Here is a 23,204-nt window from a genome sequence, read left to right on the forward strand (position 1 = left end):
ATCATCATTAATCTTAAGGCTTATAACTTTTTATGTCTTTTTAAAAAATTACTCCCCTAACCTTTGATATATGACCCCCACATTTTCTTCAATTAATATATTATGTTTACTTTTAGGGAACTTTCATTACTATTTGCTTGATATTGTGAATTTGAATAAATATACATTAAAATGGGCTTCTTAGTCTGCCAGCAATAACATGACTATTTTATGTAATTGAATTTGTAGACATCACTTATAGTGTCATGGTAGAGTTTTACTGTATTTTCTGAAATTTCTTTTCTTTTCTTTTTTTAAAGATTTTATTTATTTATTTGACAGAGAGAGAGAGACAGAGAGGGAACACAAGCAGGGGCAGAAGGAGAAGGAGAAGCAGGCTCCCCACAGAGCAAGGAGCCTGATGGTGGCTCGATCCCAGGACCCTGGAATCATGACCTGAGCCGAAGGCAGACACTTAACAACTGAGCCATCCAGGTGCCCCTATTTTTTGAAATTTCTGATCTTTGTTTATAAATTCATTTAAAGTTTGTTTAATGCTTCTTGGCATATTTACTTATTAATCTAGAAACCGTTCTGCTGGGCTACAGATTGATCTGCTCACCTACACCCCTCTCAAAACTGAGGGTCCTTTCTCTGCATTCTGTATGCTCTTTCCTTCATTAATCAATAAAATAAGGATATGCCCACCAATATTCTTTTGTATGGAGGAGAATAACTTTATGATGGAGGTATGAGCAAAAAATAAACTCCCTCCCCAGGGGACAGAAATAGAGATGCCATGTCATTTCTTGATAATGTCAATTATAAAACACTCCTCCACTCACCACTCCTTCATAAAATACATCTTGGGATTGGGTGAGAGATTCAGTTACTGTTTAAAGTATCTGAATTATCAGGAGTACACTGATCAATCTTTCACAATAGGTATGAATCCAGAATAAAATTAAAATATTTCTATAAAAAGAGTTGAAGCCACAACCAGGCATCTTATTTCATGGACAGAAGTAAAGTTGAAATAACATATTTTAGAATTCATTTATTTGCTTTTACCACAGAGAACAAAATTTATATGTATTTATAGCCTTTCCACCTACCCACCCTACTTACTACAGATATTGCCTCTGCCCGCTCAGTTCCTGGGCATTTGTTGTCCCCATTGTTGATAGTGGAAAGGTAAGCAGGACTGGCAGAACCAGAAGGTCTACAGTGAGTTATATGATGACGGCAGAGCTGCTGTAAGAAGAGAAATTAGGAGAATAATTGGAAGGTAGAAAAGAAGAAATAAAGGAACTAAAATAAACAGGTACATATGTGTCCTGAGACTGGGAGTATTTAGAAAATGAGATCTGGGGGTGGGGTGACTGCCAGGCTTGTGAAATGCTGAGAGAAGACTTGTGGAAATAGGATTGGAGAGAGAGCTGGTAAAAGTCTGTATTAGAAATGTCTGTGTCTGAGAAGATTTGCTCCTTTAAATGCTTTACTGAGGCTTAAATTCTTAAACTATCTCAGTTTTCTAAGCAAGTCTGGTGATTATTTAATTATAACTGTGCTCAGACTTGGCTGAGGGTAGTTCAAATTTATTTGGGTTCACTAACTCATTTTACCCTTAGAATAAAAATTTCTAACAAGTAAATATGCCACTAAGTTATATTCCCTTAACTTACTAAGACTGTGTGTGTGCATGCGTGTGTTTAATTTTAGAAGACTTTTAATGACAATTTCCCTACTGATCATATGGAATTCTGTGTTACATTGCTGAAACATATGCTTAAAACGTCATGGAAAAGCCCTTTTAGAAAAATGTTAGCTCAAAAGGTTACCATAAGAGCCTGTATTCTTACAACCAAGGTAGCTAAATGATTTCTATACAATGAACTTATATTAGCTATTTTGATAGATGTAAGCGACAAATCAGATCTAGATTTGTAAATGGAGATAGTGATACATGCTTTAATCTTATCAACACAATTGGTTAAATCATTCTGATTCAGAAAACTCACATTGCCCAAAACTAGAAGGTAAGCCCAGGACTCTGTGGTTTCAAAGACCCTTTTAGGAGGTACATGAAATCAAGCTATATTCATAACAAAGCTAAGATGGTATTTGCTTTTTTTACTTTCATTCTCTCATGAATATACAGTGGAGTTTTCCAGCAGTTACATTCCATTTGATATTGCAAAAGATTAAATGCAGTAGACATGAGAACATCTGTCTTCTATTAGGACAGATATTTTAAAAGTTTTGACAAACCTGAAATGATGCTAACCTTTTCACTATTTTTGTTTTAAAAGTACAGTTATTGTTGCATAAAATATCTTATTTATGCTGACATATAATGGTTCATTATTGCTAGTTTTAAATGAATAATGAACTGTTCTTAAGTGTCTCAGTTTTAGTTTCTTATGTGGTGAATATTAATAGATATACTCACCAACAACCAAAGTGATTTGGGATCTTGATACTGTTTTTGAGTGCAAAGTGGAGACCTTAAAGTTTGAGCTTCTCAGTAAAACTTTTAGAATAAATATATAATATATAAGTATCTTTGCTAAAGAATTAAAATTGGAGATGATGAAGGAAGAAGAAAGAATAGACAAAAGAGAAAGAGAATAAAGAACACATTGCAAACAGAACTGAAGGAAGGATGTTGGCTCACTATATTTCATGTGACATGTCAAGTAGACAAATGTCTCTTCCATTGAAATAAATAAAACACAAAGAAGATCCGAAGTCCACTGTCTCTACCCTCAAAACTACATTCATGCTTAGCCCATTGAATAATATGAAGTATAAAAAGTAAAATACAAGGGGGGCGCCTGGGTGGCTCAGTTGTTAAGTGTCTGCCTTCGGCTCAGGGCGTGATCCCAGCTTTCTGGGACCGAGCCCCACATCAGGCTCCTCCGCTGGGAGCCTGCTTCTTCCTCTCCCACTCCCCCTGCTTGTGTTCCCTCTCTCGCTGCTGTCTCTCTCTCTAATAATAAATAAATAAAATCTTAAAAAAAAAGTAAAATACAAGGACCTTTAATATTAAAATGTAATAATCACTACTAAATTTCTTATATTTCATTTTTGGAGTCATTAGGGCACAACACTTTCTTTTTATTAAGTTTTTTTTTTATTTTAATTCCAGGATAGTTAACATACGGTGGTATATTAGTTTCAGGTGTACACTATAGTGACTCAATAATTCTATACATTACTCAGTGCTCATCATGATAAGTGTACTCTTTAATGCACATCACCTGTTTCACCCTTCCCCCACCCACCTCCCCTCTGGTAAACGTCAGTTTGCTCTCTATAGTTAAGAGTCTCTATCTTCGTTTCTATCTCTCTCTCTTTTTCTCCCTTTGCTATTTTGTTTTGTTTCTTAAATTCCACATATGAGTGAAATCATATGGCATTTGTCTTTCTCTGACTGACCTAATTCATTTAGCATAATACTGTCCAGCTCCAACCATATCACTGCAAATGGCAAGATTTCATTCTTTTTATGGCTGAACAACATTTCATTGTTTATTTACCACATCTTTATCCATTCATCTGTTGATGGACATTTGAGTTGCTTCCATAATTTGGCTATTATAAATAATGTTGCAGTAAACATTGGGGTGCATGTATCCCTTTGAATTCGTGTTTTTCTATCCTTTGTGTAATCACACAGTAGTGTGATTACTGGATAACAGGGTAGTTCTTTTTTTTAACGTTTTGAGGAACCTCCATACTGTTTTCCGCAGTGACTACACAGAGCACAGCCCTTCTACTTCATGATAGTTTCAAGAGCTTTATTAATTAAAAAAATAAATAAAAATAAATGCATGAAAATCATTAATTAAAAACCTTAAAAGTCACTGAGTGATTTTAAAAATATGACACAGAGACATGGTACCTATGGCAGAGTAAGCATGTTTTTGTCTTTTGAAAATGTATAAAATGAAATGTTGCAAAATGAAGTTTCCCCAGTGTATACATAACTCATAGAAAATATTAATAAGCTCATCACTGTGCCAATCTGATACCAAATCACTAAGTCTATTTAGTGCTTATAATATAGTGTTGCATTGATTTAATGATGCTATTAGTGATATTTGCGGTGATTGGACTGGCATAAACAATTAGTACTTAGGATACTGTTTCTCGGTAGAAAAAACACCTAATTCCACTAATTGCCTCTAGTTCTGCTTCTATTAACTGCACACTTTGTACATGCTAATAATCTTATTATCAGCTGTTGCTGAGTTAATTAAAAGTCATGTCTACAAGCACAAGCCAAAATAAAAATACATATTCTGCTCAGCTTTTTATGTATTAAATAAAAATTTTGTAAGACCATCTTTAAACATTCATCTTCAGAAAAAGCAAAAGAATTAAAAAGATGTGTGTGCCAAATTAATTTATGACAAGCTCAGAAGTTGTAAAAATAATTTTGCATTCACATTATAATAGTTAAGAATCATACCAGTCCATTGGTTAGTATAGAAAATACCTGCTAAGTTTTCAGAAAAGCATTGTTCATTCTTTGCATAAAGGAATGTGTCCCCCAAACTCTTTTTATTTCCTTTTCTCCCCCCTGAAAACAGCTAAGATACATTTTAATTTGTTTTGCAAATCTCAAAATTAACCTGAAATACATTTTTTTTGGTTGGTATCTTACTATTTCAGATTCTAATAAATCACTTCTAAGTAAACGATACAGATTGAACAGAGAACTCTTCTGCTTCTCTTTTGTTCATTTGTTAAAGCAGAATTATATATGACATCATATTTGTATCTAGAAACAGTGACTTGAGTTTTAAGCTTTTATTATTATAGCCCATCATTAGTGACAATGTACATATACTGGACATTATTTTACAATTATGAATGTCACAGTGTATTTTAGTTACATTCACTTGTGTTAATATTCATAAAGAAATAAAGATGTTAGGTATCACTAATCCTAACTGAATTTTATTCAAGGAGAATCACTCTAATTGGGACCAATCTAAATGAGCAAAATTTTCTATGCTTTTAATTTATTCCTTAAGCATATAAGTTGTCTACATTCTCTCAATTGGGAATTGATAAGTGTTATATTGCTATAAAATGATACACATGTTGCAGCAGACTCCGTGTTACAGCGTACTTTTGTTTAAGAACAAATCTTAAAATTTAAGAGTAAAATGTTATGCATCTATGTATATGGGCATATACAAAATATTTATATCTAATTTGTATTTAGATTACCAGAAATTGAATTCCTAAAATCTAATTTTCTTTCTAACAACAATAATAGCAACAATAACAGAAAAGGATAAGATGATATGTTTGAGAAATATCTCTCCAGGAGAAAAACAACGACAACAACGACAAACAAAAACCTTAATTAAAACAAAAACAAATTTAAAAATCAAAACAAAAAACAAATTAAGGCTATTGACTTCAAGTTAAATTCAGCCAAATAAGGAAAGTTATACCAAGTGAAACTTTTTAAAATCTTTCTCTACCCTTCTATTTCACTAAAACAAGCATCAAAATTTTGATGATCTTTTCATGTTATCCATTGCCTTTGAGGCATTTTTCATAACTGTAACATACCTGTGTATACTCCTAAAAGCCAAGTCAAAAATGACTGTTCAATTCCTACCTTCTTTCACTTCTTTGAATTGATGTATTTGTGCATGCTCTACTTCTTGAAATTATCTCCAGCTTTAGCTTCCTTGACAAACTTCCATGGTTCTCCTCCTCATACAAGATAGGACCTTCTCAGTATTCACTATTCATTCTTATTTTTCTGTGACTTTAAAACATGGTTTTCCCTGAGTTTCCACTGTTGGCCCTGACCTCTTCTCATGCTATCATTCTCAAAGTAAATATTTTTATTCCATGTGTCAGCTACCAAATGTACCTGATTACTTTAAAAACAAAATCCATGACCTCTAAACATAGGTACTCAGTACTATTCAGCACAACTTTCTTAACTGTTGCACAAATGAACCTATATCACTATTATCTCTCTCCCTCAAGTACTACATCTTAGCTAAACTCATTACTTTTGAGCAGCTAGAGTTCCCCTTTTGTTCCACTTAGCACAATGGGTTCGGTATAATTTCTTGTTTACTTGATTAGGTCTCCCAGTGAAATTCAAGATCCAGGAAGGCAGAGTCTATTCCTTGTCTATTTTGTTCACCATGGTATACCTAGTAGTGTGGTCCTAGAAAAAGAGTTAATGCACACTGACTCTTGTCTGTCACCGCCCCACATGTCCAAATAGTTCACACGTACTCTTGATTCCTCATCCTAGAGGTCTCTGGGATCCCCCAGCCTTCCACATTTCCAATCTCCGTTTTATGATCCATGGATACAAATACTATAATAATTCCCTGATTTCTCTGATTCAAGACTATTCATCTACAGAACTATTTTCTCCTGATCAAAACTTTTCAATGATTCGAGTTTCTTAAGATGATATATGACTATTTTCTTAATGGAACTGCTACTTACCCCAACATCCCCTGCTCCACATTTTCCAGAGGCTGTGTCATCTATCCATATTCATTAATTTTAATGAATTTCTGGAAAACATGGGACAGCACACTGTGTTCCTGTCACAGGGCTAGATAGGCATAGGTATCTATATAAATACAGACATAGATATTGAAAGATAGGGATATGGGTATAGACATAGATAGATATAGGTGTTAAAAAGGAAGCAGAATTTTGGACCTTAAAATATGTCTCTTTGGCATAACGACTATCCCGACCTGGTTATTTTTAAGAAACTGTAGACACAGCAGAAGTTCTGGAAACTGAGCAGAAGTTACCCTTTTGCATTTATGTTTATATGGGAAATCTCTTTTGTAAGCATGCCTCTCTCACTGTACCAGGAAGAGGAGGATATCCAATTCTTCGGAAACTGTTATCAATGGTGAAGACATGGACTTATATCTGCATCACAATCCTACTCTGATTTACTGTGTTTTTCCTCCTATAAGTAACTCTCCACCCCCAATAACTTCCTTTGCCTTTAGCAGAAAATGGCATTTCAGGTGATGGCTTTGACCATTTTGGGGAGTTACTCAGTTTTCCTGGTATTTCCCAGGTATACAGGAGATACACAGGTTATCAAATTTCTGTTTGTTTTTCTCCTTTTACTCTGTCTTTTGATTACAGGGTGTCTCAGCCAAAAACCTAGAAGGGTAGAGAGAGAATGATTTTTCCTCCCCCACAATATGTGGTTGTGGATATAGATGTAGACACAGATATTTTTAATCCCCTCTGGCCAATTCTCCCACTCATTCTTCTCAACTACTTCAGATGCATGTCCTTGGTGAAGGATTCCCAACAATGCACAGAGAAGTGTTCCCTCATGCCTTTCTATGGAATCCTGGGAATATCTCTGTTAAAGCACTTCAGAATTGCATTTACATGTCTGTACTATAGGCTCCTTGAGAGTAGAGATGGTATATCATGTGTATTACAGTGTCACATAATCAGTAGTGAAAACATTGGTTAAAAGAGTGTGTGAATTAAAACAATTACAATTTGTATTATCATATCTATCTACCATGTGAAGAGAAAGAAATTTAATTATTAATTTATTTAGTTTTTTTTAAGATTTTATTTATATATTTATTAGAGAGAGAGTGAGTGAGAGAGAGCACAAGCAGGGGGAGGAGCAGAGGGAGAGGGAGAAGCAGACTAACCCACTGAGTGGGAAGCCTGACATGGGGCTTGATCCTGGGACTCCAGGATCGTGACCTGAGCAGGAGGCATACACTTAACCGACTGAGCCACCCAGGCACCCCAAGAAATTTAATTTTAAATACATTTGTCCATGTAGCACCAACACAAAAAGCCTCAAATTAGGAATCAATCTGAGATATCAGAAAGAATGTCTCCTAATTTTGTATGGCATGTTAACTGTTTTCAACATTAAAAATATTTCCTGTTCTTTCATTAAAAAAAAAAACACTTGTGTACACAATCTGCAGTAAAGATTCAGTGAGAAAATGAAGCACAAATGTGTTTTATTCAATGTCAGAATATATCAAAGTCAACAATTTAGACTTAAAAAAGAAAGAAAATGTATTTCCCATTCTGTCATAAAGAGCATATTTCATTTTGAAGTAACTAACACAATGAGAACAAATCAGGATAAGATTTGTGTTTATATCAATCAGCATAAGAGAATCAGAGAAGTTGAAACTCTCATCCAGGTCATATGGGAATACAGGTAAAGGTTTTAAACAGGGAGGCAGAAACGAGCAATCCTGTATGGTGTGGAAAAGATGAGTTCACTGTAGCTTGCTCAATTTAGAGGCTCATCGTGTGTGTTCTCTGCTTTCCCAGGAGAACATGTGCAAAGGATAACCAACAAGCAAAGTCCATCTGAGAAACAGAGATAGTGGTCTAGAATGGAAACCGCTGTACTGTTTTAATCCCCCCAGTGATTCCTCCGAGAATCTGGAAATCGGATTCTTTTTGCCCTTATTAAGAGAGTAATTCTTTGGTCAGCAAACAAGATTTTTTCCATTATTCATCTAATATTGTAAAACTTCTGATTTAATGATTTGTCTATTAAAATTTTCAAACTTCTAGTCAAACATGCACTTTTCACTAATACTAATAGCTCCTTACACATTAATTGCTCTGATGCCACTGTAAAATGACCACACTTCCTACCCTTCCGGGCTTGTCACTGTTGGTAGCATTACCCTAAGGCTCACTATGGGTACAGAACCACACTGCTGTCATTTTTCAGCAAACATTGTCAATTTTTTCTTGTCTCATATTGTTTTCCAGTGGGTTTGATATGATTTCTTCTGCTGCTGGTTTCTTATCAGTATTTGCTACCTAATCAGTTACCATCATTTAGCACAAGCCTCAGCTAACCTGATGCCACCTTGTTCAACCTTTTAGCTTTCCCTGGGGCTGTCCAACCATAGACTCCTTTTACTTCACTACAAAACTGTCAGCCCTTTGCAAGCTAATAATTAATAATCAATTAATATTTGATAATAAAGTTGCATTATATTATAGTTTGCTAACAGAAGTGATTTATTTTCATCTCTTTAGGAATAGCTCTTCACCAATTGAAAACAGAACAGGTTTACAGTGTATGATTCTTTCCTTTCATATAGAGTATGTGTATGCACACAAATGATGTGGCACAGGAAATAATGAAAAGGTTTATGAAAGCAGTGACATGTAGCTATATGACACTGACTAATTTTTGTTTCCATATTAAATGAGCTTGGGAACCTTTTAAGAAAGGTGCTATTTAGGCATGAAATATTGTGGTTATATTTGTATTTGCATAGCTTATAAATTATATCTTAAAATTTCACAGACACAAAGCAAGTTTTCACTATTGTCAGCAGAGAAGTCAATGTATTCCAGAGGCGGCCTCCTCTGTTACTAAAACAATTCCCAGCAGAGTCCTGATGCCTTCACTGTTACCAGTTAGGAGGACCAGAGCAATGGTTGGTGGTAGGTCCGATAGAAAGAATATAACCCCATTTCTGGGGTTAATTAAAAAAAATCATTTCCTGTCACCATGTCGGGTTAATGATTTTTTAAATTTATAAACAGAGCAAACCAGGTATAAATAGAACCAATGGCAAAAAATTTGGAACCTCAAAATGTAATCTCTTACAAACAAAACACACTTATTGTTAAAACTATGTATTTTCTTCCAAAATCATGGGTTGTTATATGTCATTTGGCATTTTATTATTCAGGCAAAATATTAGAATGAGAGAATATATAGTTCTTCACTTTTTAAGTATATGAAAAAAAGTTTTGTTAAAAGCTCATATTTAAATTCATTCATCTTGTACAGTGCTTAGACGAGTCATTTCCTAATTAACATTACTTGAATGAATCATATGTCCCAGAGAATATACAAAAGCCATAAAATGCCAATGAATAGGCATTTTATCTTGTTATATACTTGTGCTAAAATAATTTTCCATTTATTAGATTCTCTGTACACAGGGTCTATTCTCTGCATCTGGTACCCAACACTTTATTTTGTGATGATTTGATTGATTTACTCTAAACAGGGATTGGTTTAGTGAACTGGTTAAGAACAGTCAGTGGAGGCAGAATACTTGAATTTGAGTTTCTCCTAGACCATTAGGATAAAATGGAACAATTCACCTAAAGCATACCTATTTCAACGCCTAGTCTACACCTAACCCTCAACAAATGTTAATAGCTCTTATTTTGCCTCATAGTGCAAGATCACCTACCAAACATTTGACATTTTACAACTTGCTGATGTGTTTATTAGATATTTGGATTAAATTCTATATGTAATTCTTCTTGTGTGTCAATCACTAACTTGGGGGTTCCTCTCAGGTCCTAAAAAATTAGAAAATCCCTAGGACAAAACCTGAATGACATTCCTAATCGGAACACGAGTGCCATCTAGTGGTCCTATTGATAACGACAGGCTTACTGGTGAACAGAAAAGGAAGTGGTGAAAATATTCTGCTTCTGCTTCATAGTGCAGTCTCTTGGAATGAATCTCAGACAAGCAAATGAGGTTTTCCTATACGTACAATACTCAACCAATAAAAAAGTTTAAACACAGAAATTCAGCAGACTGTGTAGAAAATTTAGTTCCTGGTCCACAGGAAGCATACAGTCTAGCTCTCTATATAAAGACCTACATAAAATTCTTAAGCTGGGTTATAAATATGATTCAAGGAAAAAAATGAATCCAGCTATAAATGAGACCATGGACTAGAAAGATAGGCAGACAGTTACAGAGCAAAATTTATTTTGAAGAAAGATTATTTTGATTTTGTGCAAAAAAAAGTCAAATAAAGGTCAAAGTGGTGCACCTGTAAGACCAGAAAGAGATGGAAAATGATCAAAATACAGCACACATATGAAACTCCTTTAAAATAAGACACAACAAATTAGAACATAAGAAAGCAGTAGAAATTTCTATTCCAGATTGAAAAGATTGGTGTATAAACAGAGAATACTTGGAGACATACCTGCTGGAAACAAATGAATCTTTGTTTCTTTACAGAAAAATGGAAATGAGATATCTATAACAGTAAGTCTATTAAAACTTATAGGCATCCTGATACTGAGGATATATACAGGAAAAAATGCAAGAGTTTATCTGACCAGGGGCGCCTGGGTGGCACAGCGGTTAAGCGCCTGCCTTCGGCTCAGGGCGTGATCCCGGCGTTACGGGATCGAGCCCCACATCAGGCTCCTCTGCTATGAGCCTGCTTCTTCCTCTCCCACTCCCCCTGCTTGTGTTCCCTCTCTCGCTGGCTGTCTCTATCTCTGTCAAATAAATAAAATCTTTAAAAAAAAAAAAAAAAAGAGTTTATCTGACCAGCTGCTGGATAGAAACGAATAGTAAATAAACTTTACTTTTAAATTAATAAGAGTTCACCCTTTACTCCGGTTTTGTAAAATCTTAGTTTAACTGACAGTGTTTTTTGTTCTTTCCAAAGGAAAAACATTTTTTGTTAGACCAAGATATCACAGAGGACGAGCATGAGGACCACTCAGAGGACGTCAATCATGCCCATGGCTTCCGTAAGCGAGAGTTTGCGCTATGAGCACCAAAACCGTAGAGCTCTTCCCTCATACCTCTTAATGCTTTTGGTTGCAGATGTTACGAAGACATCCACAAAGTAGGCTGTGTTCTATAGTGTTGGTTACTGAAGCAGCTGTTAAATTAATTAAGTCAGTATATTTTCCAAGTCTGATTAAGATATGTTTATTTCTGCTTTCACAAAACAGCTGTGATGTAAGTACTAAAACTGATGTTCTAAGAAACCCAAAATAAAATTAAAATCATCATATGTTGTCCAGTTCAAGTAAAAGTTTACTTTTGGATCTTCATGTTTTAGTTATATTTATAGGGATTGTATGTGTATATTGCTAATACAAGATTGATTTAATTTCTAAGTACTTTCATGTTCACATTTTTTAAACATGTAACATAGGGATTAAAACATCAGAACAGAAAAATGCAAATGATGAAAGTGGCTACAATGAACAAAGCAGGTTATTCAAGAAAGAGGATTATACCTGATTTGAAGTGAGTATTGCTCTCTTGTTTCCCTACATGCTATGATAAAACTTGTTGACATGTAATGGTAGTAATGGTCTCTTAACTAGAACATAGAACCTTAGTTGAGTCAAATGAAAGGAGAGGAAAAGGAGGGCGTGATTTAAAGAAAAAAGATCTGTAACACAAATAAGACAAAAGCTTAGAGGCAACTCAACTGCTACAGATGTGCTGCATCTGCTCACTTGCCCACTGGGGACCAGGAGATAAAGAGATTAAGACATTTACACAAAGATGGTGAGACAACGAGATCAGATAAGCAGCATGACAGCTGGGTCAAGGTACTGTAACCATAGCATGGAGAAATGACTCACTGAACCACTAACCCACTTACAAACAATATTTTTAATTCATTTAATGTTCAGATGATATTTTATCAGGGTAGACAATGAGCTAGTTATTTTTAAAATGTCACTAACATTCTGAAATAGAGAGAAACAAGCGATCTTCTTAATAATGACCTTTTTAAAGTAAATAGCATTGTGACTTTATAATGGGGCATGAATACCTATGACTTTAAAAGATAATTCTAAAAGCAAAATTTTAAATCCCCATTTTCACATGAGAATAAAAGAAATGATTAGTTATGATGCACGTGGAAAGATTTGACAGGTACTTGGAAAACATGAGTTAGCTTGTTTCCTCTTGGCAGACCTCCTCCAAGAAAATTTTTCCTGCTTCTTACTTTATGCACTGCTGTTTTTCTCTCTAATTTCAAATGTTCACCTGCTTATACCTGAACCCTGTGGATGTAATATGATACAAAGGCACATGACCTATAGACCAATTTAAAAATCTGCAGCACACACAAAAAAAAATCCATGATAGCAAAATTCTAAATTTTTCAGAAAGCTGTAGAAGTCAGACTCATATTGTCTATCGTACATATATGGATGTTAATATAGATTCCTAATATAGAATATATAGTTGCATCATATTATAAAATTAAACATTTTAAATTATAAAATAAATGAAAATAAACAGTCATCTGTCTTGCTGAAATATATCCACGTAACCCAGTCACCCTTACATTATGTCTTGAAATTAACATTCTAAATTCAAACTGACAGAAATAGATCTTACTATTCCTAATTAGCCAGATTCAACAACTCCTTTCTCTCCCTCTAAATTATCAGATAACCTCAAAAGGAAAAGTGCTCTGCATCATCTATTTGTTACAAAAATACCTTCAGGCCCAATGCCCATGATAATAATTGTCTTTTTTATAAAAAGTCAAAACATCATATGCCTTTAGATTTTATTTAAAATAATTTGCCCACCTATATCTGCTTTTGAAACATAAATTTCCTCGTTCCTATTAACGGTGGGAGGTTACCACAAATCATGTGACTGATAGTGTTTCCTTCTTTACATTGGCTACTGTCTTAATGGTAAACTTAAGGCCATTTTTAAGACAATGTAAATGATTTTTCTGTCTAAACCGTACTCCTGGCTATCACTTTACCCTATGTCTTGATTTGACTAACCCACACTTTTTATTAATTTTTAAAATTTTTAATAAGCCAACTTAAATCTTTTCTGAAATGATAGTTGAAAGAAAATATATGAATTACATGAGGTAATGACGCGAATGCCAAAATTATCAAATAACTTGCAATATAAAGGTATTTGAGGAAGTAAAGAATACTATAAGCAAGCTCACCTTCTATATTTCCTATTAAGGCTGAATGTGCTCAATTATAACAAACATTTAAAAACAAAAACCTCATTGCACAAGAAAAAAAATGCTTTAAGCTCTTAGACTTTGAATCTATTTTGTGATATATTTAAAGGGTTATAAAAGTCCTGGTGATTCTCTCTGTGAACCAACAGCCTAACACAGGAGTGGACCTAGTGAAGCAGAGAAAAAGCCCAGAGAAGTCAAATCTCGGCAACAATCCCTCAGTTAACACATAAAGAAAATAACCTAATTACTGGAAAGCAGGAAAAAGAAAATAAAAAGTGTGGAAGAGTAGAGAAGCATTAAATGTGAACACACAAATTCGTCTTTGCTATGGAACAAGAAATCAGCCTAGATCCTGAGGGTGGCCATTAAAAGCAGAGACAGGATGTGCATACAACATGTGTGGATGATGAGAAGCCAAGAAATAGGAAAAAGACTAATTTTAATTACCAGAAAAGCAAGAGAAACAACACAGAGCTAGTGGTAGGAAGGCTTCCAGCTACAGGCTGCATGGCACTGTACTCTCCTTACCAATTAGACCCAGTCAGAACCCACTGAGGGATTAAGGGAGCAGAACAATCAGCCTCAGTGCAGGGTCAGGATGGACTCAAACACACAGGAACACCGGACACCACCGACACCGGGTGTAACCTGAGGCTCCAGCACAGTTTCATAGACAGACGTACAGAAACAGAAAACAGTGTGTGGGATTTCTTTTCCATTAAATACAGGTGCTAATCGCATTATCTATGGAAATACATTCCAAAAGAAATGTAATATAATTTTTGTAACAAACACTCAACAGCAAAGGACTCAAGAGAATTTGAGAATGACTCAGAGATTGAGAGACGAAAAGTAGAGGGGAGGGCTCACAGAACAATAGCACTAAAGCTGCCACACTGTGGATTTACTACCTGTGTTATTTTTCCAATTACATCTATTGTGATATAAAATTTCAGAAAAAGGGCTGCTGTCTGAGACTAAGCCGACTGTTTCCTTAGCTTATTCAGGACTGACACGGGGTGGGGGGGGAATCAAAGAGAAATAAAAAGAGCCAAAGAGCCTAATCGTCCTTAGATAAAACTCGCAAGTGTATGAACAAAGAGACGTGCTGCCCAGTCAGGACGTGGGCAAATTCTCCAAAGTGAGAAGTCCAAGTCCGCTGCCAGCCAAGCTTAGTGAACGCATCAGCCCGTGCCGCGGCTGTCTGGGGTAAAAGCCACGCAGTCGGAATCAGGAAGAAGGCAGACAGCCGCCGGCGAGCAGGGGAAGGAACTCTTGTCTGAGATCTCCCGTGCAGTCACCAGCCAACATATTTGCTTTGTAATCTATGAATGTTAAATTTGGAAAGGTTGCACAGCCGAAAAGCAGGGGGGGAGGAGAAGCCCTCCGTACTTCGACGCGAAGGGAAATACCGGTTGACTAGTGAGACGAGTAGAGAAACATATAAAACCCTTCTGGAGGCAAACAGACCTTTCAGCCCGGGGACATGCTAAATGAACCTTTTCAGCGAGAGGCAGTGAGGCGCAGGGCGCGGGCGACAGCGACAGCGCGGGCGAGCGGGGAGGGGCGAGGGACCGCTCCGGGAAGGACACAGCCAGTCAGAGGCGCGGGGCGCGGGGCGCGCGGACGCATTGGAGGAAAACACTCTAGCCCCAAACGTACCAGCCTGAGGAGGCGCCGCACCTACTTCCCAATATAACCAACTACGGAGTGGGGGCGCGTAACTGCGAGAAGGCAGCAGCCAAAGTGCCATTAAAGCTCGGGGCGGAAAGGATGAGTTACCTGGGTCCCCTCTTCAGGGAGAAGCAGGGCAAGCCGGAGGATTCCCTCTGAATGATTAAAAACTCCGCAATTCTCTTCTGCCACAGGCTGAGTAGGACTCAAGGAACTGCTCTATTTGAACTGTGCTGACGGGCAGGAGGATGGGAGACAGGAATTGAGAGTCACAGAGGAAGGACAGGGGAGTCTAGCATCTCATTGGTAAGTGGCTGGCATTCCTTTGCCAGTGACTGCTTTCTGTGATTGTGCACTTCATCTTCCAGGCACTTACAATTTTTGACACACTCGCTTCTGCAAAGCCATCTTTTCTTGCCATGTTGCCAGAATTTAAAAACTGTAATGTAAAGCCTTTTTTTTTTTAACATGTATTTTTTTTTTCTCCGCTGGGATTTTATGTCAGAAAAGTTGAAGCAAGAGTAAATATAACCTATTTGTTTATCTCATCATGTCATCCAAAATAAGAGTAAACAATTCCTGCAGGTAAAAGGCAAGGTAATAAATGCCAGGTGAGGGTAAGAATTTTCCACAGAAGAGACTAAAAGCTCAGAGAATAGGATGTGGTTCACAGATACTGAATGTGTGCCTTATGATTGAGCAATGTATTTGTAAGAAGAGAGGCCAATAACTGGGCATCTGGTAGTGCAATAACTTGTTAAAATTCAGGAGGGATGTTCTATAAGTGGAGTTCTGTAAAGTTCCAGAGACCAAAGAACAACAGTACCTTGGGTTATGCTGTGGTGTTTTCTAAATGTTGTGTAGAAATGTGGCAGATTTTTTTTAAAGAAAATAAAAATATGTTCACACATCCTTATTGAGCTTTTTGTTGAAAAGTGGAAGAGAATATTAATTTGCATAAATATGAACATGGTGTACAATAAGCTGAGAATTACTCTGACAATCTCAAATTTTTTTAATTGTTTAATTTTATTTTGGAAAAACAGGATACACTAAATATTTTTGAATTATTTTATTTTAAACTTTTATAACCTCATTAGCATGAAAAATACAGTACATTGTGGTAATTTAAATGCAGGTTTGGAAGCAAAAACTTTTAAACTGTTGTATGTGAAATTCCTTACCTATATTCAATCCATCTGTATTTTTTTTCTAATTGAAAAGATAAAATAATTTAGAGATACCATACTTCCACCTTGATTCTTAATTTTAACTGTGGAAATAAGGATGAAAGAAGTATATGTTCATTAGGACACTAGCATTAAAAAAAAACAGATAAATAGTAGGTCAAATTTAAAAATTAATGAAGGTATAATTGATTACTATTGAACTGTAACAGAGGTACAGAAATACTTATGATTGTCATAGGAAGCTTGAAGAAGTCCATCATGATTAATGTTGTGACTCTAAACATAAAAGAATCAGAAACGACTAGGTCATTATTTTTTTTTCGAAGTGCCTGTAGTCAGTTTGAAGCAACTAACGACTATTTCTTTGCATATTTTCCTACTTTGTACTCAAATTATCGAAAGTTCTATGTGGACCATTATATTGAGTCTCAAACTTGGCAGGTTGTGTTTCCTAACTCAACTGGGAAAAAAACTCTAAAACAATATGACTGTGTAAGAATATGTGACATAAAGCAAATGATTGAAAAATAAAGATATTACATACAAAGACCAACCAAGTCTAGTGAGGGAAACAAAGCATAAATTGCAAAGTTAAAAGTTAAATAAAGGAAATGTGACATAAAAAATGAAACAGAATTTGAAAAACAACTTAAGTGGAGTGTGGTAAGATGATATTAAAGCATATTTGAAATACGCAAATATTTGAAAATCGGTGAAATGTTTATTGCAATATAAGTATCAATGCTTTTTTTTTTTGCAGGGGTTAGTGGAGACTTTAAATTGTTCTAAAGTTTAAAAGTTCTGAATACTAAGAACTGAGAAAAAGTGCTAATTTTAATTTTTTTCTTTGATTGCATACACAATTGAATAGAAAGAATTCTCAAAGTTAGAAAAAAGAATATTTGTCCTGATAGATTAACTAAATGTCAGACTTTGTCTATAAATTATGAGGCACATGTTATACTATAATACATTTGAAAATAGATCTGGGGAAGTACAGCTGTGGAATTTTTAAAATGGATCGCTGAAATACCTTAATGTTTCTCTACCAAAGCAACTCTTCAACTATGAGGTGGTCTGAAATCTTTATCAGGTTAGCAAGATTAACTAAAATCAAATAATGAATGTACACATAGGCTATGTTTATTTAACAAAATGATTAAAAATTAGTTGCTTTTACACATTTACTTACTAATTTTATGGGCCCAATTAAGTAAAACTGTTTATTAAAATGTTTATTAAGATGGCTAATATCTATTCCTTTAAATGTATTTTTTAATTAACATTTTGGAAAATCTTTACCTCCTTTAGGTTAGAAGTTAGAGTGTGGTTTCCTCTCAAAACTGATTTAGTGATAAGGACCAGAGGGTGTCAGTAAAGGGTAGAGGGCTCTCCAGATAAAGAAAGTAAGGGGATGCTATGCTGGTCAAGTCATTTTGGAGTTTGTCTTACTTCTAGAGAAAACAAAACATATGTTTTTGTGAATAAAAAAGAAAGAAAGAAAGAAAGAAAGAAAGAAAGAAAGAAAGAAAGAAGAAAGAAAGAAAGGGAAATTTGCCTATGGCTGTAATAGTGTAAAGATGATTTGACATTTAAGTTCCATTTACTAAAACAAGTTTTATAGCAGCACTTAGTGATCCCCATGCATCAAAATTAATTTAGGATTTTATGAGGTCAAGATGATTAAAATGTGATTTGCTGAATCCATTCTACCACACATATCTTGATTAACTATATAGTCTTTGAATTGTCTGGTTTTTTAAAATATATTTTTTCTTAAAATTTTACTAAGAGATTGAAAATTTATCTTAATTTCAACAGGTCCATATATTTATATAATTTGGTGTCTTAAAATTCTGACTTCAAGATCTCAGATTTATTTATCCCTTTTTTATTACTGAAGATACAAATCTTTCTGACAAGATTTTTTTAGATTAGTGTTATAAGGCTGTGCTAATATGTCACATGAACTTCTTAGCACTTTATAGCAGGAAAGAGGCTGGTCGGAAGCTCAAAGCAGTAGAATCTTTGCAGAGGTCTATTTTCTGAGCATTTGTAATCAATAATTCTGCATTAGAGATTGGTGCATTTTAAAAAGTAATGAAGTATATAAAACTCCTTACTATGATATTTAGGAATAAAAACTATTATGAACTATGTCCCATCTCCCTACTCCCTACCTATGCCCAATTAATTTCTCCTTTTATGATTTTTTTGATATTCAAATGTATAATGTTAGAAGAGTTCTGATAAACAGAATAGTATCAGTTGATATTTTTCCCAGACACTTGAACAATTTATTAGTTAATTATTTTCAGTAAGAATGAATAAAACTAATTTGGTAGTGTTCCATTGATACAGTGGATATGAGAGAAAACTTTAAACTGCTTTATTGTATATATTTACTTTCTACTGAAGATGGTTTTACAATTAAATTCTTTCATCAAAGTTATTTGGCAGTATTAAATTATAATTCCATGAATTTAGTAAAAGACCATGTATTTAATTCCATTTATGTTTTATCTATTATAAATATATGTATAAGCCAAATATAGAGCATTTTCATATAGATCAATCCCTTAAATTAAAACACAGCTCTTTAACTTCACATTCCAGAGTATTAGATATTGTATTTTTGACATTATAGCGTTCTTAAACATCAGCTCATAAGACTTAAAATTATGGAAGCTCTTTTTAGTTTTTCAGGGAAATGGAAATCCAACAATAGGCCATAAACTAATCCTGGAAAATAAAACAAAGTTCTGTCTTTTTATGGACATCAAAAAATCAGTGAATAAACCATTTCTTAATCTAATATAAAATTGTGTGAGAATTATCACTTTCAAGAAATTTTAGAAAGTATGATTGTTCTTTTTCCATGCATTTCTTAAGCTGAAATTCCTTGTGATCATTGTCATTTTTAAACAATTCTAAAAATGTTTCATTGGATGCATTTGACAACTCGGGTGTAAAATTGATTTTTTTCTGGTCTTCTCAGTGGTTCCTTAAAAATCCATAATGACCTAAATAACTTGCTTCCTTGTGGATACCACTTTTACTTATTTTTAGCAAGTGGATTTCTTTTAAACAATCCAGCACGATTTGCACATTTTCTCTTATACCAATCATGGTTCCAAGTATTTCCTATATTTGTATAGATGAGAAAAAGTTGAGATTCTGATAGAAAATAAGGTATTAATATAGTTGTATGAGCTTTCCTGCAAGTATACCTTTATAGTTTGTGACTCTAAAATATGGACATGCTTAAGGGTTAAAATAACTAATCTGAACTTTATCTAAAATTTAAGCAATTGTATAGCTGGGCAAGGAGGGAAACTAAAATATTTTATTTATGAGTGATCAAAAACTCTCTTTTGTGACCATCAACAAGAAAAGTATAATGGTATACAATAAACATTTTATGGGGCTGGGGTAGGAATCTGCTCCTTATCATTCTTATAGCTGTTAAAGCTCAAGAAGATGACTTCATCTTACACTGTGATCCAGTACGCACTATACATAGGGAGCTTAGGTAGAGAAATTATGTTGATCACTTAGGTGATGAAAGGTGTATTAAAATTCTTTTCCTATCATAATATTGGCAGAAACATTAATTGTGAACCTAAAAAAATAAGGGGATTCTTACTAAGAGAGATACTATCACAGGCAATTACAGTTTTAATATGTTTGGAGCTATAAACACTTTTAAATGTATTATCAGAAAGATTTCACTAATTTCAGGAGTTTGTATTTATGAGAAAACTAGTAGAGAAATGGTGTATTTATTGGATGAAAGATTTACTTGTAAGTATATAAAATATCATCTTTATTTCCTTAAATATTTAATTTCTTATTTAAAAGTAATAAAGAAATTTTCTGAAGCTAAGCCAAATATAATATAAACCAAATATAAATATTATTTTAATTCCCCTAGGTTCTCCCATTTTAACTTTATATAAGAACTCACTTTTCAATTATGTTACATTTGCTGAGATACTATTGTATTTTATAGTCTCAGAAATGAGAGAATTAGATGAACTCCTTGGTGATTAAGATGAATACTAATTGGAAGACGCAGGTGAGTGACAGTAGGAATTTAAAAAAGACTTCTTGTTCTCTAGAAATAAATTTTTATTTAATTGGTATTTCATGATCACTAATATGAAATTGTTTCCAGTGCACCTAAACAAATTCAAATATTTCTGAAATTATTAGAAAAGCTCTCATATTGAATCTTGTTAGATTTTGTGTTTTGCCTTCTTGCATTATTTTGAAGCTTTCCTCTTCATATTCTTTACTAAATGATGTAGATTAATCTCATCTCTTGTATTCAAAATTAATAAAACAATTTGTATTATTTTTTTTCTAATTTTGAGTATATTTTGTGATAGGAACTTCATAAGTCATATAATTTGTAATAGAATTGAAACTTTAAACTTCATAATTCAATTTAATACTCTTCATTCAATACCAGTATTCAAATGGCAATATGTGAGCTAGTGAATTAGTTTCTAATGCTAAAATAGCCATCTCATTAAAAATAACCACAGATCTCATGAGTCATTGATGGTATAAATTATCAGGACACCTAGGAAAAAGTGACAGGATAATATGATTTAGCAGGTGGACAGAGTTTGTATTTTCACATATTATCACGAAGAATAATAAACAGAGATATAAAGAGGTGAAGCACTTGTTCAACATTACTTTTAATGCAAAAGATAGAATTAGAACCCTCTCCTTTTAAATTTCTGGGTCAGAGATTTTTACAGTTTATACTTTTTTTGCTATGAAAATCTTAATTATTTTTATAGCTATTAAATGAAGATTGGGACTTCAAATATATAATTTCTTTGTTGCTATTAATGACCTGTAAAACATTGTCTTTTAAGATTAGAAAATTTAAAATTGAAATATGTTAACTCACAGGAAACTGCTATACCCATATTCTCTTAATCAAGAACTGAATATCTAGATAACATAATTGCTAGATATAAACTTTTTCACGATGAACATAGTGTGCACTCAGTAGCTAAATTATATAGGAGATTTTCAACAGTTTCAGTTAAGAAGCCCAGGAACTCAAGTTAGAAAAGAAATGTAAATTATTTTTCCCCTACATATGTATAAAGGACTGTCCATGTTGTTGTTGTTGGTGGTGGTGGTGGTGGTGGTGGTGGTGAATACTTTTTTCTCATGGATTGGAAGTTTTTGGGGGTTTTTTTGTTTGTTTTTGTTTTTTTTTTCAGTAATATGTGTTTAATGGGACACCAAAATGAAATACAAAGTCAATGAGAAATGTGAGTGAGAAAATGTTCCTGTGTATTGGCAAATTTGGATAAAATTTAGGTTGTGGGCTTCCTTAAGATGGTGATGATTTGGGACAATTTAATAAAATGTGAAGCAGAAAATGAGTCTCTAGAAATTGCACTATTCTGAGTTTTAGAATTCAAATATCAACTTGTATAAGATCTCTAGTTTTACTGTTGTAATACTAAAGGAAGTTAATACAGAACATATTTGAGTCTGTAATAGTATTTACTTTATCACTGTGTCTGAACCAAAGTTCATCTATTGCTTAATTTTAATAATGTGATGTAATTATTTAAAGAGTTAAGTCTGGGAAGAAAATTAGTTTCCACTCCGATATGTATTGTAAGATATAAGCTTTAAGTTTCTTTCTACCAAAATATTCTATTTTTATATGAAGCACAATGCTGTCCTAATTGTGGAAAGCAATATTGAGATATATAGACCAAAAGCTAAAAAATTTCTCTGGTAGAACTGAACGTAATCTATAAAATGAGCATACTGCAATTCAAGTGGAAAGGCAGTTATCCATTGCTGGATTTCTGATACAACATTATCTCTCAAACCTTTCATTGTTACATATGACAAGAGAATTTTTGTGTGTGTCCATATGGGTTGACTTCATATTTTAAGACTCTTGCTTCCTTCAAATACTGAATATTTAACAGTGATAAGTAGAGTAAAGATGAAGTAAAAGACTGGCTAAAACGATAATGTCCAATCTGAATTTTTTTTTACCCTATGCATATAGTCAGAATTTGCAAATAACTGGTAGAAAATATAAAATATATTCTCTAAGTTCAATGAATAAGTGGTCCTTAATATTTGTTGAATTTTTACTTTCTTTTGGATATTTACTTACCTTCACCTTACTTTGACTTCTTCAGTATTTTCAAAAAGCAATAACCTTAGTAAGAAAGAGTGGTTCCTTAAGATTTAAGTTAAATGATCCAGAATTGATTTTATGAAAATTTACCCTATTAACTGTGTTTAAAAAGTTAGGACTGTATTTGTTTGTTTCTCATTTTTTAAGGTGGTCTTGTTAGTATATACCTCAGTAAGTTGCATTAATAAAAAGTCGTTTCTTCACGTTTAAAGCCATTGCTACATTATTTCATGCACTCCAATGGCCTAATGTGTGCAGTTGTAGTTAAGTAAGAATATAAAAGAAGATAAATAGTTTATGAGCTGGTGGAGGAAATAAGCACATCGAGTGAATGTAATTCAATGTGAAATGTGCAGTGATAGAGTTATATAC

The 23,204-nt window shown here is 33.9% G+C and overlaps 1 protein-coding gene across 1 annotated transcript in view; it reads left to right on the forward strand.

The window, feature by feature from the left end:
- The first annotated feature begins 15,463 nt into the window (after positions 1-15,463).
- The window catches only part of CNTN5 (contactin 5), a 1,310,719-nt gene continuing 1,302,978 nt past the window's right edge, over positions 15,464-23,204 (forward strand). Inside the window, exon 1 of the mRNA XM_026505289.3 lies at positions 15,464-15,752. The gene's annotated coding sequence lies outside the window, so the exon portion shown is untranslated. The remainder of the gene's footprint in view (positions 15,753-23,204) is intronic.

Source organism: Ursus arctos, unplaced genomic scaffold (assembly GCF_023065955.2).
Source record: "Ursus arctos isolate Adak ecotype North America unplaced genomic scaffold, UrsArc2.0 scaffold_22, whole genome shotgun sequence".
NCBI classification, from domain to species: Eukaryota; Metazoa; Chordata; class Mammalia; order Carnivora; family Ursidae; genus Ursus; species Ursus arctos.